General features: G+C 45.1%; 1 protein-coding gene across 2 annotated transcripts in view; it reads left to right on the top strand.

The window, feature by feature from the left end:
- FOCAD (focadhesin) overlaps positions 1–22,897 on the top strand; it is a 1,730,079-nt gene that overhangs the window by 339,111 nt on the left and 1,368,071 nt on the right. The gene's annotated exons all lie outside the window — the stretch shown is intronic.

The following is a 22,897-nucleotide window of genomic DNA, read 5'->3' as shown; positions in this document are numbered from 1 at the left end:
TCCCTAGCTCGTTTTTGGAGGGGGTGTTTGACTGTCTATCGGAGGTCCTGGGGTGGGAGCTCCCACATACACGACAGTTAGCCCTGCATCATGTTTTGGAGGGGATAGGCGGCAACATTTATAAGAGACACCTCATGCAGTTGGGTTTTACACTGGCGAAGAGGGACATTGCCAGGTCATGGAAGGCGCCAAGGGCCCCATCTTTGGCCGCATGGAAGAATGGGCTTGACTTCTGCATGGGGTTGGAACAACATATCTTTTTGCTAGGGGATACCGATGCAAGCACTACAAAATTTGGAGACGCTGGGCGGACTTTCGGGGTCTGATGTTACACCCGCCGCCGACAGCGGAGACACATTCATTGGGATAAGTCATAGGTACACCATGGGATGTGGGGGTGCTATGGAGGGTGGATTCGGAGACATCCAATCGCCCTGTTATGCATAGAAGTGGTCGGCAGGACTGTGCAGACTTTGTGCGATCGGGGGGAGGGTGGGGAAGGGGGGGGAGTTGGGGTTTATAGTTTATTTGTTGCATATATATGTATGGACATCGTTGGGAAACAAAACAGTCAAAGTCATCATATCTATATGGTTTGATTGGGCAGATATCTCTGGGGTGCAGAGCTCTGCAATATATGCACAACTTTTAAATAAAAAAAAATCCATCTGCCAATGTCATCAGTTTCTTGTGAGAATACAACACGATCCAAATTCTTCCTACACAATATTATGACACCATTTATTATGTTTGAAGTGGGAGACACAAACACAGAGCCTCCCCTAACCTGTTTGAGTTTTAAAATTTCAAATTCCATAAGGTGAGTTTCTTGAAGTAGAACTAAATCTAGAGTACATTTGGCCAAGTGGGGATCAACACTCTCTGGCATTGGATAGGATTAATAAATCATTTTATATTCCATGTGATTACTCTGAATGTTGAATCAATGAGAAGATAAATAGACCATTAGGCCTGTCAAATAAATAACATAGTTACGAGGAAGAGATAAGAAAGTATAAAGAGGAATAGAAGTGTAAAAAGGGGTGGAGTATACATCGAAAGGGAAAAAGGAGAGAAAGGGAAAAGGAAGGGGAAACAAACGAAAGAGTAGAAGATATACCAGAGAGAGACAGTATGTGTCAAGTAATGACGAGTGAAAACACATACGTTATACTTGACAAGAAGGAGATTGGGGTGGTGACAACACAGATGAATAAGGCCCAGCTGACAATGGGCAACGTGCCACAGAAGAGTGAAACTCAAGAACAGGGGAATGTATTATTTTTTTAAAAATATTTTTATTATTTCCATGACAGTTCCAGTAAGGTATTCAGCACATACATATCTTAGCAATGAAAAATTAAATTAAAGTCAGACAAACAAAAACAATTTGTAAAAGGACGAAAAGAAAAATACATAAATCAATTACAAAAAAATATAATACTTCGATATTCTTCATCCTGCTGCAAGAAAATTTGTAAGCCCTCCCCAAATTAACAATCCAATACGTTTCTTCCGAACCCCCTTCAGCGCATACAAATTCGATTCGATTTCATAAATACGATACAACTTAGCTCTCCAGGATTCGAAAGTCGGAGCCTCAGGTGATAGCCATTCTGTAGCGATGCAAAGCCGCGCGACAGTCATTGCAAGGAATAAGAAATGCCTATGTTCTTTTAATACAGAATGACTATTTGGTTTTTGGCCTATTCCAAGTAACATAAGTGTAGAGGAGATCTTAAAAGGGCATAGGAATACCAGTGACATAAACGCTTCAATACTATTAAAAAAATGCGACAATTTGATACAATTAAAAAAAATATGCACCATATCAGCTTCCGGATCCCCACATCGAAAACATTTCCCGTCATATTTATCTCCCCAGGTTGCCATACGTTTAGGAGTATAATATAGCCTGAAGACCGTCTTGTAGACTTGAGCTTTTAAATTAGCAGCCAAACAAATCTCTTTTGCAAGAGATAGAGATTCCGAAATATCAATTTGGGGGTTTCCCAGTTGATTTATCTAGTACTGATTATATTTTTGGATATCGTCAAGTCTAAATTCCATCAAGGTCGAATAGAGTGGGCCAATCCTTTTATGAAAGCGGATCCCCTCTATTAAATTATTAGGGAGAGCCTCAATCTGATTTTTCAAACAAAAATCTCGGACTTGAAGATATTTAAAAAACGACGACTGTGGCAGTTGATATTTGTCTACCAATTCTGCATATGTCAACAGCATTGCTTTGTTGTCATATAAATCACCAATTTTGGAAACCCCTTTTCTAAACCATAACTTTGCATTATTATCCCAAAAAATAGAAGGAAGTACTTTATCAGCCTCAAAAGGGGTATAATATGAAATTTTACCCAATTTAATCAGTTTCTTAACGTTTCTCCATACTTTAAATGCTGAGGCTACTACCTTAAATCGGGTATGCTTGTAGTAATTACCCTCAAGTTCCTTTAGTAAACAGCCTTTTGCCTGTTCTCCCAATAATAGAAAAAAAATAGAAGGGGCATCCGCTTCATTTTTTCGGAGGCTCACCTGTCAATATATAACTAATTTTTTGTAAAAAACATACATAATAATAACTTAAAAAATCAGGCAGGCCACGACCTCCTCTTTCTTCAGGTAACGTCAACCATTTCATAGCTCTTCGAACTTTACCCGGAGCCCAGAAAAATTTCCCACAAATATCTTGTAATTGCTGTATATATTTAGATGAGAATTCCAATGGAATGCTTCGAAATAGATATAAAATCTTAGCAAGAACAATCATCTTAATAATATTCCCTCTTCCTATTATTGATAATTGAAGTCTACTCCATCTATCTAGTGAATGCTTAATTTGATATATGATCTCCTTCCAGTTACTGTCAACAATCTCTTGCATTTGAGTTTTGATTTTAATACCTAGATAAGTTACCTCCGCTATTACCCGAGAATCATTAAATTGTATGCTCTTTGTGCAAAAGACTTGGGTTTTTGCAGAATTTAATTTATACCCAGACATATCTCCGAAGTCTCTGGCTAGTGATTCGATCTCCCCTATTGCCTCCCTGGGATCAATCGTCACTATGGCTATGTCATCCGCATATGCAAATACTGAATATGAGATACCTGTAACAAGAAAAGGTTTAATATAAGGAGAATTCTGTAAACTAATGATAAAAGGATGAATATATAATGCAAAAAGTAAAGGGGAGCAAGGACACCCTTGTCGTGTGCCTCTGGTTATTTTAATCTCTTCAGATTTAAGACCCATAGCAACAATTCTAGCGTTTGGTGCTTTATATAAAACCTGAATTGCCATTAAAAAAGCTTTCCCGAATCCCATCCTTCTCATTACCTCCCATAAATAAACCCACTCTACACGGTCGAAAGCTTTTTCTGCATCAAGCAGTATCAATGCTAAGTCCCTCTTTTCCGCTTCTGCAATATCAAATAAAGTAATAACTCTGTTAATAAGAGTGACCGTACCTCTTTTTGGTATAAAACCATGCTGACTTGTTGTTACTAATGACGATATAATCTTAGATAAGCGATTCGCAATCATTTTAGAGTATATCTTACTATCGCAATTAAGCAAGGATATTGGCCGGTAAGAGCCGGGTAACTCCGGAGGCTTCCTTTTTTTACTAAATACAACGATAGAGGCGTCATTCCAGGTATTTGGAGCCGTACCAATTTGTGCCATCCTAAACGTTTCTAACATCACATTCTTCAATGGCTCAAAGAAACATTTGTAAACCTCCCCAGGAATAAAGTCAGGACCTGCAGCTTTACCATTCGATATACTTCTGACAGCGCTCTCTAATTCTTCCATAGTAAAAGGGGTATCCAGAGCGTCTGCCTCAATATCAGTTAATTGGTTTAGTATGCCGACTTCCGGTATCTGAACTAAAGTAGAATTTAACTGCTGAGTGTAAAGTTCCGAGTAAAATTGATGAAATATTTCTAATATTGCCGTCTGCGTTTCCCGGACCACCCCAGATTGATCCTGTAATTTCGGGATCAACCGGGAAGTCGCCTTCATTTTCAGTCTTAACGCCAGAGGCCGGCCAATAGATTCTCCATATTCGTAAATATGTCTTCTATTTACTAAATATTTCCGAGCAATCTCTTCAGCCCACACCCCTGTTATAGTCGCCTTACAATGTGCAATTTTTGCTTCCATTACGGATCTCTGCATTAAATTATCCTTTTTCATTATTGCTTTAGCAAGTTCTACTTCCGTGACCCTTAATTGATCATAAAGCTCCCCCATTTGAGACCGTAATTTATTTTGGTGATATAATCCAAATTTTATAGCTTCTCCTCGGAAGCAGGCCTTGAATGTGTCCCATACTATTACAATCTTAGCAGTGCCTAAATTAATATGAAAAAACTCTGTCATCCACTCCGTCATGTAGATTCTATATTGTTCGTCAAGACAGAGTTTCCTGTCAAATGAAAAACTTCTTAGACCACTTATCTCCTTTAAAAATGAACATTCGATTAAGATAGGATAATGATCCGATGTAACTCTGGGGATAGTTTGTATTCTTGTTTGGCTGTGAATAGTTAAAGACGTAAAAAAATAATCTAACCGGACAAGTTTCTTGTGTGGTGCAGAATAATAAGTATATCCTGGAAGAGTAGGATAGTTTTTACTCCAAATGTTAACCAAACCATGATCAGTAACTAAATTGTATAGGGCCTTAAAAACTCGTGGTTTGCGTCCCTTATAATGTTCTAAACCTGCCATTAGCTCCATAGTGTTCAAATTAATATTAAAGTCTCCACATAAAATTAACGGGACTCTCCAATTAGCAAGCTCTATATTTAATGATTCCAAGACTTCGGCCTCATCTATGTTGGAACCATATATTGAGCAGATTGTAAAGACCCCGCCTCGTACTATGATCTCTGATATAGCCCATCTACCCCATTTATCAGCTAATTTACGGCCCGCTATACAATATCCAGGTCTGGAAAGCATCATAACACCTCTTGTATTGTTAGTTTGTTGAGAAGCAACAATCCGCGTGTAGCCCAAATCTGCTACAAGTGTCCTTTTGTCCCAAGACAAATGAGTTTCCTGTAAAGATAAAATGTCTGGTTGGATATAGCGAATTTCCGCATCTATTCTCCGCCTTTTATTGCTACAATTAAGCCCAGATACGTTGAATGAACAGTTTTTAATGCTGCGTGACATGGAAAGTTATTCTCAATGTCCTCAGATCAGTATTAACACTGCCTAGTCGGTAATTCAACCAAATTAAATTCCTAATGTGAGTAAACCAAACAGAAATATCTTTTTCATTACTATCCCTTGGAGCCACCATGGAATTTTTTCCTTTACTCCCACACCCACCCCTAACCCTCCACCTTGCCCAGCAACCCTTACCCCTCCCCGTCCCCTTGTCCCCTCCCCCACCCCCCGCAAACCCCTTCACCCCTCCCTTAACCAAGGCTTTAGGACTCAAGTCCTATGGATGGAGATGAGCATCGACCCCCTCTGTCAACCCCCACAGCTCTATTTAAAAAAAAAAAAAAAAAAAAAAAAAGAAAGGGAATCCTCCCTGCCGTGCAAAGCCTGAGATTGCCTTAATCATTAACCTGTACTCCTAAACAAAGAATGAGAGAAAAAGATCAATGATACTATGAAGCAAAAAAAAGCAGATAATACATATCAGTAATCTTATCCCTAGGCTCAGCAGTTGCTGACTAATGTACAGATATTTTATATGGAACATCTGAAAGAAACACGTTAGTTAGATTCCTCACCTTAGAATATCCCCAGGCGTCAGACTGGATCCGGAAGATTTTTCGTCAGCAATACCCCTTGCGCGTCGCTAGGCGTCGTCTGCGGCTCCGCGTCCGTCGTCGGCGTCATGCACCGGAATGAAGTAGTCGGAGTACTTAGACGCCGCCCTCGCGCGCTGACGTCAGTTCTTCTTTTTTCCGCGCCAGTAAGCGCAGATCCGGGAGAGCTACCCCTTTAGTCAATTTTTGACTAACTTTTTGATCCTGTCTCGACTCCGGTGCCGGTAGGATGCCTGGTTTCAAAGCCTGTACGGACTGTAGCCGCTTGATGTCGGTTATGGACCATCACCGCCGGTGCCTTTACTGCTTGGGCCTCGATCACGACGCGGAGTCGTGCTCGGACTGCAAGGCCCTGACCTCGAAGGCTAGACGGGAGCGGTCCCGTAAGCTTCTCGAGATTCGCCACTCGGCTCCGCGCGCCTCTCGATCCCGGTCCAGGAGGAGGTCCAAGGATCGGTCGCGGAGCCGCAGCCGACGTCACCATCGGTCGTCGGGATCCAAGTCTTCGGGTAAGTCGAAGCATTCCAAGAAGTCCAAGAGGCGACACCGCTCTTCGGACTCCCCTCGCCGGTCGCGCGACTCGGCCGAGGGTCAGGGTGGTTCCACCCCCGCGGCTCCGGCGGAGCCGCAGGCGCCGCGCACGTCCCCATACCCTCCGGTCCCTGGGACTGACGCGACGCCGGCGGAAGTCAGTGCCTTCCTCTCGGCCATGAGGAATCTGGCTCCGCCGTCGGCGCCCGCTGGTGCGCCTTCGGGCCCCGCGGACCCGACTGGGCTGCCTTGCCTGCCGGTGGCTCCGGCCCCGGCGCCGTTGACGGCTCCGGCCTCGACGCCTTAAGCGCCCGTGGGACCCGTTCTCGAGTCCCCGCCGACGCCGGTCGACCTCGTCACGCCTCCTCCGCCGGCGTCGACACCGGTACCACCCCCGACGTCGACTCCGTTCGACGTCGAGTCCCGGTTCAGTCCCACTCCGGGCCCGGCGCCGGTACGGCGTCGATGGACGCCGCGATCGGCGCCGCTAGAGACACATTATGTCTACCGCCCGGCTCCGTTACTTTCTCCTCTATACCAGGAGTCGGATGATGGGGGCAACTGGGAGGGATCCGAGGATCCTATGGCCGTTCAGGCTCAACTGTCCCAGGACTGGGCAGATGAACTGGGGGAGGCCAGTGGCCTGGATACCTCTCCAGACACTGGATTTGTCTCTCCTCCGACTGTGGCTTCGGAGGAGGGCGCTGCTTTCTCTGTGGTGCTGCGCAAGGCGGCCGCAGCCCTTGGGCTCGAGCTGCCTGCCGTGGCTGTGAGGACTAACGTCCTTACTGAGGTGCTTCAGTCTGCAGCAAGCTCCACTGAGCCTCTGCTGCAATTCAATGAGGCCCTCATTGACGTTCTGCAGGGCACCTGGTCCAAGCCCTCCACAGTTCCTCCTGTGGACAGGAACGTCGCCAGGCGCCACCGCCTTGCTCCGGGCGACCCCAGTTTTCTGTCCCAACACCCTACCCCTGAGAGCCTGGTTATCCAGGCCTCCACCTCCCAATCCTCTTTCCCGACCGCCCCGCCGGACCGGGATTCCAAGAGACTAGAACAGTTTGGCAAGAAGCTGTTCTCCTCCCTTAGTTTGGGCCTGCGGTCTTTGAACACCGCTTGTCTCTTGGACCGTTATTCCCACTCTCTGTGGGATGCGGTGGAGGACGCGCTGCCCCTGTGTCCGGAGGAGGTCCGGACACGACTTACCCAGGCTCTGGCCGATGGGAGGGATGCCGCGCGACATGCTATACGATGTGGGCTTGACACCACGGACTCGCTGGTAGGGCCATTTCTACCACAGTGGCGCTTAGACGTCACGCCTGGCTGCGGTCCACGTCATTTTCGGGCGATGTCCAGAGCACTCTCATGGACATGCCCTTTGATGGCACTCGCCTTTTTGGCGAGAAAGCGGACAGTGCGCTGAATCGCTTTAAGGACTCCCGGGCTACGGCCAAGTCCTTGGGCCTCTCGGCCCCGCGGTCGCAAACTTCCGCCTTTCGCCCCTTTCGTGGCCAAGGAAGGGGTGCCTCCTCACGTGCGCCTAGCCACCAGCCGCAGAACCAACCTGCGCGCGGTCGCGGACGTGGTTTCCGCCGAGGCGGTTCTGGAGGACGACGAGGTCAGCCCACATCCACCCCGGCAGCATCCGCCTCAAAGCCTTCCTAGTCCGAGCTTTCAGGCCCATTCCACGCCAGTGGGCGGCAGAGTTCGCCATCACCTGCTCCACTGGCGGTCCATCACATCGGACAGGTGGGTGCTGCAAATCGTCCGAAGGGGCTACTCCCTCCCCTTCGAGACGACCCCTCCAGCCATGCCACCGCAGCACCACCGTATCTCGGGGGATCATTTTAATCTTCTCCACGAGGAAGTTTCGGCCCTCTTGGCCAAGGGGGCCGTCAAGCGCGTTCCGAGCCCAGAAGTAGGTCGTGGTTGTTATTCCCACTACTTTCTGGTTCCCAAGAAGGGCAAAGGGGGCCTACGCCCTATCTTGGACCTCCGGAACGTCAATACCTTCCTCCGGAAGGAAAGGTTCAAGATGTTAACTTTGGCTCAGGTTCTAGCTGCCCTAGACCCCGGAGACTGGATGGTAGCGTTGGACTTGCAGGACGCATATTTCCACATCCCTGTCCTGCCGGCCCACCGGCGTTACCTGCGGTTCACGGTGGGCCCAGAGCACTTTCAGTTTACCGTGCTCCCCTTCGGCCTCACCAGTGCCCCTCGGGTGTTCACGAAAGTGCTGGTGGTGGTCGCAGCTCATCTGCGCAGATCAGGGGTTCCAGTCTTCCCCTATCTCGACGACTGGTTGTTGAAGGCGGGCTCGCCCCAGACAGTCATCTCCCACCTCCAGACTACGGCGGATCTCCTGCATTTGCTGGGATTTTCCATCAACGTGCCGAAGTCACACCTGAGCCCCTCTCAAAAGCTCCTCTTCATCGGAGCGGTTCTCGATTCGGCGCAGTTCCGGGTCCATCCACCGGAACAGCGGGTCCGGGATATACAGGCCCTGATTCCCATCTTTCGGCCTCTATCCTGGGTCTCGGTCAGGCTAGTGTTGCGGCTTCTGGGGCTGATGGCCTCCTGCATCCTACTAGTGCATCACGCCAGGCGGCGCATGCGGGCTCTGCAGTGGGACCTGAAGTTTCAGTGGGCCCAGCATCACGGCAACCTGTCCGACCATGTCTTGATCTCGGAGGGCACTGCACAGCAGTTGCAGTGGTGGCTCACGGATCGCGATTGGGTCAAGGGCAAGAGCCTCTCCCTTCCCCATCCGGAGCATGTCGTGGTGACGGATGCGTCCCTCCTGGGATGGGGTGGCCATATGGGAGAGGCGGAGATCAGAGGCCTCTGGTCTCCGGCGGAGTCTCGTCTCCACATCAACCTGTTGGAGTTGAGAGCGATCCGACTTGCACTGAAAGCCTTCCTTCCCTCTGTCAGGGGAAGTGTCGTGCAGGTGTTCACGGACAACACCACCGCCATGTGATATTGCAACACACAGGGCGGGGTGGGGTCGTGGACCCTTTGTCAGGAGGCTCTGCGCCTCTGGACATGGCTGGAACACCAGGGCGTCACCCTGGTGGTTCAACATCTGGCGGGCTCTCTGAACGCCAGAGCAGACGAACTCAGCCGCCGGTGCATGATGGATCACGAATGGCGTCTGAACTCCGAAGTGGCGCAAGGTCTCTTTCAGCAGTGGGGAGAGCCTTGGTTAGATCTATTCGCCACCGAAGAGAACGCGCAATGTCAGCAGTTCTGCACGTTGGAATTTCCAAGGCGGCACTAGCTCGGCGACGCTTTTCGTCACGAGTGGAGTTGCGGTCTGTTGTACGCCTTTCCGCCTATACCACTTCTGCCCAGAGTGCTGAAGAAGATCAAGCGCGACCGGGCCCAAGTCATCTTGGTGGCTCCGGACTGGGCACGAAGGTACTGGTATCCCGAGCTACTCAGTATGTTGACCGATCCTCCGATACGTCTGCCCCTTCAGGAGGATCTTCTGTCGCAGCAGCAGGGGACGATCCTCCACCCGAACCTGTCCAGCCTCCACCTCCATGCGTGGAGATTGAGCGGCGGCAGTTGATGCCATTTGACTTGCCTTCTGAAGTCTGTGATATCATTCTGGCAGCCAGGCGTCCCTCCACAAAGACGGTATACGCCTGCCGGTGGAACAAATTTGTGGCATGGTGCACAGCAAAGGCTGTGGATCCCCTTTCCGCCCCTCTTTCTGAGGTTCTCCTCTTTCTTCTTTCTTTGGCCCGGCAGGGCTCTGCCTTGGGCACCTTGAAAGGTTATCTTGCTGCCATCTCTGCCTTCTTAAGGCTTCCTGATCAGCCTTCTCTTTTCAAGTCCCCTGTAGTTACACGCTTTCTAAAAGGCATTACTCACACGTTCCCTCCTGTCCCTTTTGTAATGCCTCAGTGGGACTTGAATCTTGTCTTGACATTCCTGATGTGCGCTCCCTTCGAGCCTCTTCACAATTGTCCTCTTCGTCTTCTGACTCTTAAGACTGCTTTTCTGGTAGCCATCACCTCGGCTAGACGGGTGAGTGAGCTCCAGGCTTTATCTTCAAAGCCTCCTTTTCTGTCTGTTCATCCGGACAAGGTTGTCCTTCGGCCTCGTCCCTCCTTTCTTCCGAAAGTGGTGACTCTATTTCATCTTGGGCAGTCTGTCACCTTGCCCACCTTCTTTCCGCCTCCGCATCCTTCCAAAGAGGAAGAGAGGCTCCACCGTCTGGACCCAAAACGTGCGCTCTCCTTTTATCTGGACCGCACAAAGCAGTTCCGGGTGGACGACCAACTTTTCGTTGGATACGTGGGTGCTAAGAAGGGGAAAGCGGTGCACAAACGGACCATCTCTCGGTGGGTCGTTTTGTGCATCAAAATTTGTTACTCCTTGGCAAAAAAGGACCCTCCTGTTGGGCTGCGCGCCCACTCCACTCGGGCCACAGCGGCTACTACTGCTTTGGGACGGGGTGTCCCTTTGCAGGACATCTGTCAGGCGGCGACGTGGGCTTCGCTACACACGTTTGCCAGGCATTATTGCCTTGACAGCCAAGTCCGGAGGGATGGCTTCTTTGGCCGTTCTGTCCTCCAGGACTTTCTGGTGTGATCTTGGTTCGCAGACCCACCACCGGGGATGGTATTGCTTGGGTATCTATTCTAAGGTGAGGAATCTAACTAACGTGTTTCTTTCAGATGAACAAGTTACTTACCTTCGGTAACGATGTATCTGTAAGAAACATTAGTTAGATTCCTCACCGACCCACCCATCCTCCCCGTTCTGCGAACTGACATCTAGGGTTAAGGTTATCCTTTTCAGGCCCCTAGATTTTATTTTTGGCACCAGTGTCGGTCTTTGCATGGCTCTGCGTTCCTGGCGCGGAAAGCTATGTATAAGAACTGACGTCAGCGCGCGAGGGCGGCTTCTAAGTACTCCGACGACGTCATTCCGGCGCACGACGACGGACGCGGAGCCGCAGCCGACGCCTAGCGACGCGCAAGGGGTATTGCTGACGAAAAATCTTCCGGATCCAGTCTGACGCCTGGGGATATTCTAAGGTGAGGAATCTAACTAACTAATGTTTCTTACAGATACATCGTTACCGAAGGTAAGTAACTTGTTCTTTAGGAATCCTTCAAGAGTTGTAAATATTCCTTAGCTAACATGACATTAGTAAAAAATCTCGATTTTTCTTTATATATCACTTTAAGTTTTGCGGGATTCATAATATATGCCTGAGCGCCCTTTTTTTAAAATTGATCCACCAGCTGTCGGCAACTGCCATCGAATATCCATTGTATATTTGGAATAATCAGGTGTGGTAAAAAAAGTAAATCCTTCAGCCATGGATCGACTATTTGGTCGTGTATGTAAATAAATATCTTCTCTGGCTCGAAAACTATTGAAGGCAACAAGAATTGGTCTGGGTCTAATTAAATTCCGGGCAGAGCGAGGTTGAGTATTAAACGGGAATCTATGAGCCCTTTCAATTTCCCGTTCCCAATCCCATTTACTCAAACTTGGAAACGCTTTCTGAAAAAGGTCCACTACAAATTTCCGTGGGTCTTGCCCTTCATTGCCTTCAGGAATTTGCATTATTCTTAGGTTGTTACGTCGAGAGCGATTTTCCATATCGGCCAGTCTCCAAAGCACATCCTCTTTATTACTACTTAAAGTCTCAGTGGCCATTTTTTGTTTAATCAATTCATCCTCAATATTGGAAATTCTGGTTTCAGCTTCCGTAAATCGTTCTCCAAAGTCCGACTGTGCTTTTACTAACCTTCTAATCGATCCTTGTAATTTTCGACAGGAATTTTGAATTTTTTGACTTTCTAATGCCGTCTTATCCATGTGACTCAAGATAGTCTGATATATTGTAGCAAGAGTAATATCCCCCACTTGATCATCCTGAGCACCGATAACTCCCTCTGCCATAGATGTATCACCTCGACCTCTTACAGTAGTTGGGTATCCTCCTCGCCAAGCTCGGCGCTGACATTCACTTCATCTTCATCTGAATCGCACTCGCCCTCAATAGACATTTGTTTCGAATATTGTGCAGCCAGCTCTTCACATGACGAGGCAGAGTTCTCTGACACAGAGTAAAAATCCCCAGACTCGAACTCCGAAGATATAGCCATAGCAGATTTTTCTGGGATCGGCTTTTCACTCAGTATTTCTGCCTCAGAAGATGTAAACCGACTGCCTTCCTTTTCTTTTAATTCAATGTCTGTTTGAGCTTTTAGCATATTGTCATCTCTTGCCCCCTTCTCATTGAGTAAGTTAGCTGCAGCCAAGATATCAGCCCGCGGAGTTATTAAAACGCTATCTGATTGAAGCTCATTGGGCGTCATACCTTTACGTTTTTGCTCTGCGGTAGAAAACAAAGTCACTATAGTCTGTTTAGCTTTCCCGAAGGAGGCCCCGACTTTGGGGTTTGCAATACTATCCTTCTCAGGGGAATGTATTAAGGAAGCAATTGTGTATCTGTAAGAAAAAGGTCGAGAAAAAATTAACGTATGCAGAACATCACCAGGAAAAACATTTTATCCACAATTATCATGGAGAAGAAACAAGCTGACCATTGCATAGGATATTAGTTTGCAGAGGGACCAGCAGTGTCCATTTTATCAGTCTTATGAGAGTTCATAAATTTCCTGGGTTCCGAAGGGTTTTCGTACAAGGGGATATTGTTTTAGTAAGTGACCTCGAAAAGACACAGATGAAAGAGATCATAGCGAGCCCCACTGTAAGTAATGCAGGGTGAAGGATGGGAAATTCTTTCCTTCCGTTGGCTGTGACATTGGAGAGATTTCGCGAAATGAAGATATTTCTGCCCAACCATATGTTTTGTTTTTAGATTTAGCTGCATTCAGTACTTTCAAAAGAGCTGTAAATTTTAAAAAGAAGATGATGACTCCTTGAGGTTTAGTAGGTAGCACAGAAGTAGAAACATGAGTACCCAGTCTATCCGCTCGCTGTATAGTTAGATTCGTGGCAAGAGGGAAATCATCTAATTGTGGTAGAAAGGATACAAAAAAGGAGACTTGATCTTCCCCCTCCGTACCCCCAGGAAGACCATAAATATGTAAATTATTGCATCTGTTCCTGTTCTCGAAGTCTCCCACGTCCTTTTTTTTTACTGAAGGACCTCCTTTTCCAAAATAGCAATTTTGTTTGTTTCATCATGTAAGTCACTAACCAGCTGCTCCACCAAAGACACTCGTAACTCCATGAGTGACCATTTATCATCAAGACTTTGAATGCCTTTATTTTGTCTCCTCAAAAAAATGACGAAGGGCTCGAATTTCTTTCAATAGAATCTCTAATGATATAGGAAATGATGATCTCTCAAGTGAAGGGGGTTTGTTTAAGTCTCTTATTCGTGGAAGAGGGTGAATGAGATTTCACTGGGGTGACAGAAATAGCTTAGTGCGCCATGCCATTAGGCGAGACAAAAGTATCCATCAAAATCCTCCTAGAAGAAGAGTTTGTGATTGTTTTGGATATGGTCTGCACCTTGGTATTTAAATGAGATTTCTTTATTCTGCCCATACACCAGCTGGAAATAACTCCCTCAAATTACAATCACCCAGTTGAAGCTTGTGATATTATTTATTGAGAGAGTACCAAACTTACAAAGTTATTTTTCAAGGAATACGAACCTATAATAATAATCTGAAACAGCGCCAACCTTACTGTTTTACGATGAAAAAACAGCTGAATTGATGTGAGTGAGCGCCAACGTACAGCATTGACTATCAGGAGAGCGCCAAACATGCAATTTTATTTGAAAGAGCCCAAACTTTATATTAATATGATGAAGAGTGTCAAACTTATAGTATTCATTTCTAATCGAGCACCAAACTTGCAGTCTTATTTTAAAAGAACAATAAATGTATTCTTGTTAAGAGTGCCAAACTTGCAGGGTAGTTGTGAAAGCAACTTGCATTACAATATGCAGAGTGTCAATTGTGCAGAACATTTCTGGAAAGAGAGCTAAAACTTGTAACGTTGTTGAAATGAAAGCACTAAATATAACATTTTGATGAGTAAAGCGCCCAGACTGCACTATCATTGAGAGAAAAGCACCTGTCTAGTGTGAAAACATGCAAAATGAGGCAGTGTGGAGCATTCCTGAGAGAAAGCACGCCCAGTAGAAGAAGAGTGCAGCATTCCTGCAGTTGAAGTTAATTAAGATTGCGGTAGCCATTTCCTGAGCAGCAGTAGCGCCACAAAAAACATGTTTTAAACTTCACCTGTGCTTTTTTTCAGGGTCGCATCTGTTCTCCTGGGGACCGATACCTTAGGGAACCACGCTTCCCACTTGTATTATATGTTGGTTGCATAGGGTGGGCTACCTGGTCTGTACAACTAAAGAAGATTTCTGCCTAGTCGTTGGGGCTAGCCCATTGGCCACTTGCACCCACACCCCTAATGCCCCTAAATCTAGTATTTAAGGGCTACCTCTGACAACAGAACCTCAGTTCTGATCCAACTTGCATCAAAGAGGACAAAAAAGATTGCCTAGTCTGCGACAACAGTACTTGCACTAACCAAAAGAGCGATATTCTGCACCTGTGCACCACCCTGGAACTGCACAACCGTGACTCGTCCTAGCCCGGAGCTCGGTTCCCCCAGGCGGGGGGACCCCTGTGAGAGCCAGAACCAACCTTAGATTCCCTTGGACTGATTGCACCAGTCCCCTTCAATCACAGGTAAAAACAATGTACCAGAACCAAAGAATCGCTGGCGATCAGAACCTTAGAGGGATTGCCCAGAAGTAGATTATCCAGTGCATTGTGGGAAGCATAATCCTGACCTGCACGAAGTTTCAGACGGCTACCGTGTTCCCCTGGACTTCAAATTAACTTTATCCTGTCCTTATCTCTGCCAAGGCTTTCTGGTCGCCAGTCCGGCAATGACCCCCTTTACTCAATGCTACACCTCAAAGTAACTCCACAAACCTTCATCTGGCGTCAGCAATGGCTTAGTTGTTGACTTTTTGCACCCTGTTCCCCACCAGCACTGTGTAAGCGGTAAAACCAACTCTCCCATGGCTCCCGCTTCAGTACCAAGAACAGCCAGGACAACTCTGCACCCGGGCTTCTTGAGCCAGGTAAAATTGAACTGACTGTCATGGCTTCGTCCTGGGACCTGCATCACCTTTATCCTCGTTGGGTTCCACGCAACTCGACCCGCGAGTGACCAATTTTCTCTAGTGCTTTTTCCCATAGACCGCAATGATAACGTTTTGCACTACTGTTTTGCACTGATTTTAAATTGCTTCTAAAATCCATAACCCTGGTTATTTATCAGATATACTTCGTTTTGGTGTCAGAAATTATGTTCAAATCTGCTTTATTTTTATAATTTGGTGTCTGTGATTTGTCTCGAGTCATGTCAATTACTTATCGTCCATGTTGGTACTCTGAAATGCTTAACACATGTTCCTCTAGTAAAGCCTGACTGCTCCTCACCACTCTAACAGGACTGAACTAAGGATTTATTATTGTGAATCCAAGGACCTTCTTTGGGGTATTGTGAGAGTTTGCATGGTGAAGCCTAACCAGCATTCCTACACTTCCCTAACTACAGTTTTTGCAGTGGTCCAAATGGTTGACCAGGAGACCTCCTCTGTATCAATTTAATGGAAATAATTTTCTAGGGCTACTAATTTTCCAGGGCTCTAATTTAATATCTCAGCTTGGGTCCCTGAAGGCAATGCTGTTCATCTGCCACTGAATGGATGGGAATATTTTCTCGATGGTTATGTAATATGGTAATGTGACCGGGCAGGATCTTATAAAAGTTCAATCCCTATTGTGCTGGACATAGCCGTTGAGTTTTTGCTTGTTGTAGCTGAACAATATCTATCCTCCAAGAAAAATGTGATGTTCATATCATTATGATTTGAGTGATCAATATGTCCTTGAGATATCAATCAAGTCTAGAGCTTGAATGCCTCTTGTTAGCGAGGGGGGAGATACTCAGTAGCAACTACTTAGGCCTGATGAGGTCTCAACAGGATTTAGGGCTACGTTGAAGTTCTATCTTGTTATCAAATTGACTAATGTATAATTAGCAAGAGATGGGAATCATTTATCGTAAAAAAAAAATTATTGTCATCCTGGACTTAAATAGAGATTAAAGTCACGAGTTTATCTTCAACTTTGACCTTCAAAATTAGAATACATGCCTTTTTATCTTTTTAGACTGTATGCGCTAAAACTCGTTTTAATTAGCAACCCCTTTAGTCTATGGATTAACTGCAAAGTGTATCATTAAGTGTGTCTCTTGTAAGAATGCAATTACTTTATCCTTTGAGTCTATTGATTTCAAGATTGCTCTCTGTTTCATTAGGGAGTGACAGCTTTGTGTTTTATAAGCAAGTAGTGTAACTGGGGGTTGTTGTTTTAAGTGTATTCACCTCTTGGACCACCTTGGGTCCCGTAATTGGGGAGGTTGGTATTGGTTTAATTATGAAATGGATTAGCAACTGAGTTTCTTTTGAAGATCTATTTCATCCATGTCCCTAAATGTAAGGGGAAGGGGTTTACAGGTGGGAACCTTGTAAACTTTAACTGAACTTAGAGAAAAAAGTCTAACCTGAAGGCCAGGAACATAATAGATATCTGTATTGTATTGTGAGGGGCAGTCTCTTGTCTCTGAGTCTTCGTAGGTGCCTTATATTTTTTTTGGTCTCTTAGACTGTTGGTTTGTTCTTCCAGCTGCTGTTCATTTTCTTGGTTGGGGAGGTGGTGAAGGATCTAAATAAACCTGACCTCTTCCCTTGTCTCTGTTGTGTGGTGTTTATTATTCAACGTGAAAAAAAGGCAAAATGGAAATCTCCAGTGATAGTTTTTTTTTCTTTAAAGTTACCCCATCTGTTGAGAGTATGAGAGGCGGCTTCCTGGAATATTGAGATTGTGTTCCCTTCATATTGAATGGAATCTTGTTTCGTAGTAGCTATGATGCTTTTTCTATAATTCATAAGAAGTGGACTTTAGTTAGGACACCCAGTTTGAAGTTCCTTTTTCCTGTGAACGTCAGAGTAGCCGTGAGTGTCCCGTCAAGTAGTATTTCAGTATCATCAGGAGCATCAAGAGGTTTGCAGGACAATTTTTGTGTCTCAGGAATTTTAGTAATTTTGCCTGCAATGTGCAAATTGTTGCAGTGTGGACAGTTCTCAGTCCTCAATTTTGTCTCACATGGTCTGTTGAGACTGGTTAAAGGTGCCTGGGGAATATAATCCCTGGGGAATATGTGTCTTCCCCTGAGTGTGTTTTGAGTTTGATATGGAACTTGCTTTACTTGTTTTTTGTGTTTGAAAGGCATTTTATGTTGGATGGGCGAAGATTTGGTAAACCCCTTTTCCACCCTTCCACTTCAGCTGTGCAATTATTAGTGATCACTACTCTGTCTATTTCTGCAAGCCGCATCTCTTGGCAAATAAGTGGATGTTCCATTAGAATCAGGTCTCCTCCAATCTGACTCTCCTTTAAGTTGCATTGTATGAATTGCTGGGGTCTTGAGGTCTATCTCCTTACTAGGGGACCTTAACTTGTGGTCTATAGTTTATGCCCCCTCTTCAGGAACTCTAATGAGATTTGGAGGAGTATAAATGCCTGGCTGATTGATTCAGGCAAAAAATGTGATTTATTACTAAGGCTCTTCTCAAGCAGCTACAGTTTCCTTGGCTTTTGGAGTGGATTCACAGTATTAGTTGCACATTATCCAAAAAAGTCATATTTTTGCTTCTCCCCCATTATTTCTGTTTAGTTCAACTGTCTATAATGTATGGATTGTTTTCAATAGTCTTGACTTGTACCTTTCCAGTTTGTGTGTGGCAATGCAGGATTTGCTTCTTTATATGCCATTGAGCTTTTTACATCACAACAATGATTTTAAGTATTCCTTCCACTCCCACTGATGGTAAAAGCATGTCCTTCTCGGAGGTCACCTTCACTGATTTCACCATTACTTCTCTGGGTTCCCTTCATCTAACCCAGTGTATGTGGCATCTGCCCTCAATTCCAAGTAGGCCTCTTGCTATTGTTCTTCTCTCAGGCAGCTCACAGGCCTAGTCTCCAGGATGAGTGTGATGTTCCCTCCCTGTTCGGGCAGTCGCCCCATGCCCACTCCTCTACTGCTGGGGCTGCCCAAAACAAGGCTGCTGCCCATAATGTTCTCGGATGATGGAGGTTGTCAAGCCTTCCCTGTCTTTACGTAGAATCCTGGCCTTTTCAATCCCAGTTCATGTTAATTTGGTGCCACATAGGTAGGCTGCCCCCTTAGCAACTGAGACCCTTGCTGTTCTGGGACACAGTAGGCATCTTGGTTTCCCGTGGTCAAGGGGTGTAGCTCAATTAAGTCCCAGTCTCATTCTCTAGTATCTTGAGATATTGTCCATCCAAGTACAACATCTTTCTGGCTCTCTCCTTACCTTCATGTATGTTACTCCTAACCCAATTTTGTAATTTTCTGTGGGCTTACTGAGCTCATCATTTCCTGTGTTTGCTTCCAAATACTGTCTTATAGCACATTATGTAGATTCGTCTCTCAGATATTTCATCATGGGAATTGTAGGTGTTCCTTATTTGTCAGTGGTTCAGATAGATCTATAATGAATTTCCCACTTTTCTATGTTTCAGTCACTAAAAGTTTACTTCTTCCAGTGTAATATCAAGCAACTGTCACGCCTCAGGAAAAAGTCAGGTCTGCTCAAAACAAAGCTGTAAAACCTATCCTGGCCCCCTTATATTTGACAAATGTGTACAATGTTTCTATTTGTTGTTCCATTGTAAGGTGCTTTGGTCTTTGGGCCTTAAGCCATTTGTTTTTCACCAGATGCCATCACAAGAATAGTAGTTTCTGCATCATGGACAGATTCATTCACATTAGCGTTTGTAGTTTATCTTCTTTCGCAGTATACGTAGTACTGACAAGTGGTGGTCCATTCGGGCTTCTCTCTCCCCCACATGTGTTAAAGTGATCATCATACTATTTTCCAGGACCTCGTTTTTAATCTGGAAAAATCTGAAATTTTCCTTTGTGGCCTTGTCTACTTGGCCATTGCAGGCAGGGATCTCAGGTCAGCTGAGGCCTCCTCTGGTGCCTAGATGCTTAGATGTCAGCTGGTATCCCTCTATTGGTTTACCTCTTTTCTGCTGATTTCCTGGCCAAGGCCCTTGTATCTGAGCCGCCTCAATGCTGGAGAATTGACGGTGAGTCCAAAGCCTCCCTGTAGCCTTTCGTGTCTTCTGGTCCAGATACCCATTGGTTGAAGACATAGCGGCAGTCTGTTAAAGTGCACAAGAAGTGTCACTCTGGGGAGATAAGAAGGCGCTGCCAGACACCTCATCTTCTTATCCTGCAAGCTCTGGCTGCTGTTTCCATGCTCCGCCTCTTAGGCTGAGGCTTCACTATTTTAGTCTCAGCAGCCAGATCCTTCTCAGAAGTTTTAGTGGTTTGCAGATGTCAGCGCATGGCGCCGGTCAACCATGGGTATTTTGAGAGAAATATCCAGATTTTTAAAATCAGGGTATATAGGGAGTTAGATGCGCAACTGGAGGACTCATACAGCGTTTTCCAACTCTGCCTAACAATATATGGTAACCTGCGTAGGCTACCCTAAGAAAAATATCATGTGTAACTGTTAACTTTTGAGCTCAGTTAGTGTTCTCCCAATAATCTGACTGTTACTGGACCTAAACTGCCCAATTGAGGGATGAGCCATTGTTCATAATTGAAGTTGTTAGGTGGTGGGGAACAGATAAAGGCAGTTAACCTGTTGTCATTTTGCAAACTTGGGGTCCGATTTCCAAAATATTTTGTTTTAAATGTGGAATTTCAAGCTGGAGTATCTTAATCCTGTCACACAGAATTGGGGTTTGCTTTTTTTTCCTGGCTGCAAATACAGTTTATGGCTAATGAAAATCTACAAACGCTGTGGATTTTATGTAGTCTCAAGCTTAGGGGTTGGGGTCTTGAAAAAGGGGCGGTTCAGAGAAATGTGGCTTTAGTTGACATGTGCAATTCTTTGGACACCCACAAAGTTAAAATGAAAGGTTTCTTTTGCTAATACACAAGTCCCTGTACTTAATCCTATGGATTGTAGAGGGTAATCTGGGTAATCCACAAGAATAGCTAAAGGAAAATAACCCTGAGCATATAAATCTACTGGTAGCATCAGTAAAAGTCTGGATACCTCTTCCAAATATTTGTGTGATCATCTAAAATTCAGGAAAGAAACACCAAATGTTGATCTAAATACCTAAATATGGATACAGAACCAAACTGACTTGTGCTCTGGAAATATGAAAAACAATCAAATTGTTCCAAGAATGACATAGGGAAAAGGACAGTCGCAAGTAAAGACACAGAAGTAACTGAAACAGTGTGCTTTTGTCATGGATGATCTTATAGTCAGTCCAAGTATGTCCTGATCCTGTCCATCACCAGTATCGTGATTTGAAAACTTAAAGCATTAGGAGGCTACAAAAGAATTCAAAACATTGCCGCTAGACTCCTAATACATGCAGAGCCACAAGCACACATCTCACCTGCATTGAGGGCGCTACACTGTTTACCAGATGCCAGAAGATCCTACTTCAAGCTGCTTTGTATCACCCACAAATCAATAGATGGCAAAGGTTCAGTCTTCATGGGAAAAAAATCAGCAAATACATAAAGCAAAAGAACCCACGCTCAATAATGGCTCCCCACCTTATAATTCCCACATACAAGATTACAATAACCATGGGTGGACCAAACTAAGGAATTCCCTTCCCGCAAACATAAAATCCACAGACAACCATCTCCACTTCAGCAGATTAGTCAAAAGCTTCCCCACATGACGACTCTACTCATAACTCAAGAACAGCCACTTAAAAACTGCACAATATTTTCGTGTAGACCCACCCACAGTTACTTGGACACCGTCTGACTCACTCCCTTTACTCATTCCGTACACCATGAGGCTTGCTTGACAACTGTACTTTGAACTATGCCTTCTGTTATAAGAGGACACATTTATATAAGGGGAAATTACACATTCCACCAAAGGACACGTACACATCAGACCATGTCACAATTACTGCTTCTATGTACATATAGGTGCATATATAGAAGGTCACATCAGCTACTAATAACTACACTAGGTGCTGTGTGTGTGTATATATATATTCACTGAAAAAACCATAGGTTTCACACATGTTATAGTTAGCGGAAATTTTACTGATAAAAAACCAATGAAATTGCCCCGTTATAGTTAGTGCTGGCAACTATAACTCACGCGACCGCAATCCTCTGCTGATGCTAATACTGTATTTAGACACGTATTTGCCCATGTCTTCTTCCATACATTTTTAGCTATACATATATTACAAATATTTTTTTTTATAAAGACACATATGTCATCAGCAGAAGATTGCGGTCGCGTGAGTTATAGTTGCCAGCACTAACTATAACGGGGCAATTTCATTGGTTTTTTATCAGTAAAATTTCCGCTAACTATAACATGTGTGAAACCTATGGTTTTTTCAGTGAATTTGCAAGGTTTTTTAAATGCTAATTCCTAACTATAACGTGTGTGAAACCTATGTTTTTTTCAGTGAATTTGTACGGTTTTTTAAATGCTAAGTTACTTTACGCCATTCGAGGCGTGCGCGCCCACTTAACGCAGTGCGTTCCGAGCACGGTTTTTATCAACTTTAATAAGCCCTGTACATTTGGTGGCCTTCGGCCACCAAAAGCACAGGGGGTGGGGTCAATGTGGATAGTGTTTTTTTTATTTCGATTTTATAATTTCATGTTGCCAAAATATAGTTTTTTTACTGATGTAATAAGCCATGTACATTTGGTGGCCTACGGCCACCAAAAGCACAGGGGGTGGGGTAAGTGTGGATAGTGTTTTTTTTTATTTCTATTTTTTACCGTACGCTTACGGTAAGCGTACGGTAAGCGTACTCGGCGAAATTGCCGAAAAAAAAATAAAACCGTTTTTGCTCTTGGGGGATGTTTGGGGACTCCCTCAACATGACTATGTGGGAGGGAGTTGTCAAAACAGCCCCGTAACATGTTTTTGGGCATCATGTTTGATAAATAACACTCAGTGCGAGAGACAAAATGGCGGACGCCGCTTCCTGGTTTCGGCCGATTCGAATGTTTACTAAGATCTAAGAGCCAATCAGAATCGCGCACGCCACCGTACGCGTACGGTAAGCGTACGGTAAGCGGGCTCAGATATATATATTGATTTAAAGGCTATTTTCTCAGAATCTACTGAACAGATTTACACCAAACCTACAAAAGGCACTTCCTTGACCTACGGACTACCTCTCTGCCAAATTTCTAGTAATTCTGTTCAGCCGTTCGGGCTGTAGCTCGTTCTAAAGGTCCTATGGAAAAATGCATGGGAAAAACGCGTTTTGGGACCCCCCTTTTATCTCAGCCCCCGCTTGACGAATCCCCCCGAGACTTTCAGGGTAGGAGCGGAGCGTAGCGCCCCACCTATTTTGAGAAATTCGCGAGGATTCATCGACCGGTGCCAAAGTTATTC

Source organism: Triturus cristatus, chromosome 2_1 (genome assembly GCF_964204655.1).
Source record: "Triturus cristatus chromosome 2_1, aTriCri1.1, whole genome shotgun sequence".
Lineage (NCBI taxonomy): Eukaryota > Metazoa > Chordata > Amphibia > Caudata > Salamandridae > Triturus > Triturus cristatus.
This window is presented reverse-complemented; position numbering and strand designations above follow the sequence as displayed.